The sequence below is a fragment of the Gorilla gorilla genome, chromosome 4 (assembly GCF_029281585.2).
Source record: "Gorilla gorilla gorilla isolate KB3781 chromosome 4, NHGRI_mGorGor1-v2.1_pri, whole genome shotgun sequence".
Classification (NCBI taxonomy): domain Eukaryota; kingdom Metazoa; phylum Chordata; class Mammalia; order Primates; family Hominidae; genus Gorilla; species Gorilla gorilla.
This window is the reverse complement of record NC_073228.2, coordinates 81,832,417-81,837,739: the sequence shown is the minus strand read 5'-3', so window position 1 is coordinate 81,837,739 and position 5,323 is coordinate 81,832,417. Positions and strand designations below refer to the sequence as shown.

The 5,323-nt window shown below is 53.8% G+C and overlaps 1 long non-coding RNA gene across 1 annotated transcript; it reads right to left on the bottom strand.

Moving 5' to 3' along the window:
• Positions 1–3,136: 3,136 nt before the first annotated feature.
• On the bottom strand, positions 3,137–4,990 carry LOC115934573 (uncharacterized). Its single transcript, XR_004070347.3, has 3 exons — positions 4,796–4,990; positions 4,270–4,405; positions 3,137–3,204 (listed from the first exon to the last, which is right to left on the bottom strand). It is a non-coding gene; the product is annotated as an uncharacterized lncRNA (long non-coding RNA).
• Between the last annotated feature and the right edge of the window lie 333 nt (positions 4,991–5,323).

The window sequence follows — 5,323 nt, the reverse complement described above, 5'->3', positions numbered from 1 at the left end:
GGCCAGAATAGGTAAATCCAGAAAGACAGAAAGGAGATGAATGGCTTTCAGGGAACGAGGGGAGGAGGAAATGGGGAATGACTGCTTAATGTGTACGGGTGTCCTTTAAACGTGATGAACATGTTCTAGAATGGGATACTGCTGATGGTAGCACAACATTGTGAGTGTATTAAGCACCACTGAAGTGTACACTTTAAAATAGTTAAAATGGGCCGGGTGCGGTGGCTCACGCCTGTAATCCCAGCACTTTGGGAGGCCGAGGCGGGTGGATCACGAGGTCCGGAGATCAAGACCACCCTGGCTAACACGGTGGAACCCCGTCTCTACTAAAAATACAAAAAATTAGCCCGGCGTAGTGGCAGGCGCGTGTAGTCCCAGCTACTGGGGAGGCTGAGGCAGGAGAATGGCGTGAACCCGGGAGGCGGAGCTTGCAGTGAGCTGAGATTGCGCCACTGCACTCCAGCCTGGGCGACAGAGCCAGACTCCGTCTCAAAAAAAATATATATATATATATTTAAAATGATGAATTTTATGTTATGTAAGTTTTACCTCAAAATTTTTTTTCTTTCTTTTTTTTTTTAGATGGAGTCTTGCTCTCTCTTGCCCGGGCTGGAGTGCAGTGGTGAGATCTCGGCTCATTGCAACCTCCGCCTCCCAGGTTCAAGCAATTCTCCTGTCTCAGCCTCCCAAGTGGCTGGGACTACAGGCCCACACCACCATGCCCAGCTAATTTTTGTATTTTTAGTAAATAGGGTTTCACCATATTAGTCAGGCTGGTCTCGAACTGCTGATCTCAGGTGATCCACCCAGCTCGGCCTCCCAAAGTGTAGGGATTACAAGCATGAGACACTGCACCTGCCCAATTTTTTTCTTTAAAATCGGGCCAGGTGCGGTGGCTCAGGCCTGTAATCTCAGCACTGTGGGAGGCTGAGGTAGGAGGACTGCTTGAGGCCAGGGGTTTGAGGCCAGCCTGTGCAACAAGCAAGACCTTATCTCTACAAAAGTTAAAAATGTAGCCAGGTATTGAGGTGCACATCTGTCGCTACTCAAGAGGCTGAGGCTGGAAGATCACTTGTGCCCAGGACATCAAGGCTGCAGTGAGCTGAGATTGCACTACTGCAATCCAGTCTGGGCAACAGAGCAGGATGCTATAAAAAAAAAAAAAATCAGAGCTGCCCTTGCCCTAGTGCTAATGGGCTCTCTCTCTATTACATCACCTACCTGGCTCCCAGGGGCACCTGAGTTTGAGACCCCTGCTCTAGATTCATGTTACCAAATCCCCTTCCAGAGAGTGTGCAGTCAGTTACACCACACTCAGGATCCAGGAGAGAAACATTTTCACCAAACCCTGCTCAACACATTGACTTCCTCATTTCAGTGGGTAGGAGAGTGAGGTTCAGAGATGTTAAGTGACTTGCTCCAGGTCACACAGCCAGTCAGGACAGTGTCGGGACTGGAGCCCAGCTCGTCTGATCCTGAGTCCAGTGACCTGTCCCCTTCCCACACGGGTTTCCTACAGCTGGGGAAGCCAAAGCATAGGGCTGGGAGCCCCATTCGAGGGCTCTGACTCTCAGAAACCCATCATATCCCTTCTGAGGCCCTTGGCTGGCACGAATCCCAGCCAGGTAAGAGAAGAGGAGGTGTTCAGGCCCCTGAGCCTGGGAGCGGCTGCTGGGTGCCAGCTTTCTCCAGCATCGGTGGAGGGACAGCCGCCAGGGGGCGTCTGCTTAGGAAAATCACAGTGGGTTGCTGGCAGCATGGGCATGAGGGGCGCATGGAGCCTGTGGGCTGTGTCTGGGTGTGGGCGTGTGCACAGGGGGTGTGTGTGTATGGGGTGTGCCTGTGGGGTGTGTGTGTGGGGGGGGGGAGTGTGCCTGTGGAGTGAGTGTGTGTGGGGTGCCCGTGGGGTGTGTGAGTGTGTGTGGGGTGCCTGTGGGGTGTGTGGAGTGTGTGTTTGGGGGGTGTGCCTGTGGGGTGTATGAGTATGTGTGGGGTGTGCCTGTGGGGTGTGTGAGTGTGTGTGTGGTGCCTGTGGGGTGTGTGGGGTGTGTGAGTGGGGGCTGTGCCTATGGGGTGTGTTTGTGTGGGGAGCTGCCTGTGAGGTGTGTGGGGTGTGTGTGGGGGGGGTGCCTGTGGGGTGTGTGGGGTGTGTGAGTGTTTGGGGGGTGTGCCTATGGGGTGTGTTTGTGTGGAGGGCTGCCTGTGGGGTGTGTGGGGTTTGTGAGTGTTTGGGGGGTGTGCCTGTGGGGTGTGTGAGTATGTGTGGGGTGTGCCTATGGGGTGTGTGTGGGGGGGGTGCCTGTGGGGTGTGTGGGGTGTGTGAGTGTTTGGGGGGGTGTGCCTGTGGGGTGTGTGAGTGTGTGGAGAGTGTGCCTGTGGGGCGTGTGGGGTGTGCATGTAGGATGTGTGTGTGAGCATCAGAGTGAGAGTGTGGTGCATGTGTGAATGTGTGTGTGTGTGTGTGTGTGTATTAGTGTGCATATACCTGAGCTCTTTCGGCTAGAATGGGAGGCTTTCTGATGAGGTGATATTTGAGATATCTGACTGAAGCAGTGGGGGGCAGGGGGATGACCGGAGGCTTCGGGGAAGAGCATTCTGAGCAGAGGGAACAGCAGCTGCAAAGGCCGCAAGCAGGCCCTGCCTGATGTGTTTGGGGAACCTAGGCTGGGGTGGAGAGAGCCAGTGGGGAGGACAGAGAGGCAGTAGAGGCAGGGCAGGCAGGGCCTCCAGGCCAACAAAGGCTGGTGAGCTTTATTCTGAGCAATCCCTGTGCATTCCAACAGAGTTAACCCATAAACACTTCCCAGAGACTCCTGGAGCTTAGAGGAAGGACAGATGGCTTCAGGCTTGGGGCAGAGTGGAGGAGAGCAGCCAAGACAGGATGTAGTGTGATTGGGCTGGGAGGCAGGAGATGACATTGAGAGAGTGCCTGTGAGCGGGGAGGTTCCCTGAAGACCTTTCTGCAGCTGGGCACCCGCCCCTGGGCACCTGTCCCTGGATACCCTTCCCTGACATGTTGACCATGGTGACCAAAGTGAGATTGGGCTTTGCCCTCCTGGCAGCTCCATCACCATGGCCAGTTTTGGCTCAGTGCCTGTGATGGAACTTTCTGGGATGGTTGGAGACGGTCTGCATCCATGCTGTCCAGAAGGCAGCCACAAAGCACAAGTGCACTGCTGAGCACCTGAAATGTACCTGGTGGGGCTGAGAAGCAAGATTTTAAGTTTAAATCTCCACAAGACACTAGCAGACACTTGTAGCATGCGAGCTGCATGAACGGATTCTGCCGCATGGCTCCTCCTCCTTGGCTTTAGCCAGGTAGCACTCAGGTCAGCGCTACCCATCAGGGCCTTGCCTCACTGACTTCTGCCATGCCCAAAACCAGCTGTTTGGTCTGGCCCACACAGAGGCCCCACGGCTGACTCACCACATCCCTCATCCTGAGTGAGTGGTCAGCAGATCTTTCCTTTCCACTGAGAACATGAGTTTCAGCGTGCACAGGAGTCTTGGTCTTGGCTGCCCAGTTAGTCATGTGGCTGCCCTAAACATCTGCTCCTCCTGTGCCAGGAGTGGAAGGAGCAGCTCAAAACCAAGCCCCATGCCACAGCAGATGGGCCCACCTGAGATTAGCACCTCCCTTTCCACCAGGAGCCAAGAATACCCAGGTTGCTCATTTGAACCCATATGGTGAAGTTTCTCTCTCTCTCTTTCTCGCTCTCGCTCTCGCTCTTGCTCTCTCTCTCTCTCTCTGTAATTTATTCTGTAATTTCAGTTTTCAAAAACAAAACCCTTCCGTAGTACAAAGTTCTCAGACTGGGTGCTGTCTCCAGTGAGTTCCTTGTAAAACAAATACGTGTTGCTTGTGGTTGTACAAGTTGCACAGCTACGCCAGGAGGAAGTAGACAGCTGTGAACGAGCTGGGGCCACACCTGCTTTGTGGTGGGGCTGTCCCATGCATCCTAGGATGGTTGGGAACATCCCTGGCCTCTACCCCCAGATGCCAGTAGCAATCCCTCCCACCCCCATCATTGAGACACCCCAGATGTCCCCAGCATGGCCACGTCTCCTGACAGTGAAGGCAGAAGCACTTTGGTTGAGAACCGCTGGTGCAGAGCAGAAATGGCCTGATGAGAAGAGGGATGAGAGGCTGAGGCGCCTGCAGTCTCCCCTCTGTGTGTCTCCAATCCACTTTTGTGTTTTACATATGTAGGGAGGCATTATGAACAATGTCTAGTGCTGTGTTGGGGTCCGTGTTTAAAATGTACTTACATGCAGCTGTGCTCTGCTCTGCCTGTCTGCACTCATCGCTGTGTGGCTTGTGTCCTTGACCTGCTCTGTGATGCTCCATTACAAGAGCACATTGCATCATATTCATCCCTTTCCCTGTTACTATATCAGGCAGGACCTGGCAGGAAACAGTGGTACGGTCAACATGAAAAAGAGCTGAATGGACAGACTTTAGCAAAGCGTAGGCAGGGCTGACAAAAACAGTGCCACGTTGTCTTCCCGGGGTTCATGGTTTCAGATGCTGCTGCAGGGACTGTCTCTGCTCATGGCTCCTAGTGTCCATGTGCAGAAGCATCTCCAAAGGCCCTTGCAAGGGGACTCACTGGGGCCAGGTTATCCACAAACACTGTGATACTCAAAATCTAGTTTTACCCTAAGGAGGTAGGGGATGACTCTTTGGATCTAGAAGTGAATGCACCTCCTAAGGGAATTTATCCTGAGTCACCTCCTCCTGGCAACTCACCCAAGGACTCCCCATGGGGCTTCCTCACACAGAGATATCCCCTACCATAGGAAAAAGACTCCTGGGTCCGGCCTCAGCTCCCTCTCGTTGGCTGTGCCTGTGTTTCTCACTCATCTGGCCAACCCACAGAAGTGGGTGGAGCCGGGTCTGTGCTGGGCTCTGGGGAGCATCTGACGAGTCACTGCAGAAGCAGCACTTTCTGCAGGAAGAACAGAAGTGTCTGCCTGTCTCTCACTTCCTTTTTGGGGCCTGGGAGGGTTGGCCTGTGAGTGGCCAGCTGCTATTTATGGGGCTCGACTGCTCTGTGTGAAACCCCAGTCTCTCTCGAGAGGGAAGAGTAGTGGGAAAGGGTGGTGCCAGGTGACATTGCCCCTGGTCTGGGGTACAATCAGCCCAGGTGCAGCGGTCACAACGTCAGAGTAGGGGGTGTAGCTCAGGGGTAGAGCATTTGACTGCACAACGTCAGAGTGAAACCCATCTAGGTCTGGATGGGCGTGATGGGTTTCCTAACAAATCAACTCTGTGTTCCTTGTATTTGTAGACGCTCAGTGTATAGAGTGGGCTTTTAGTTGG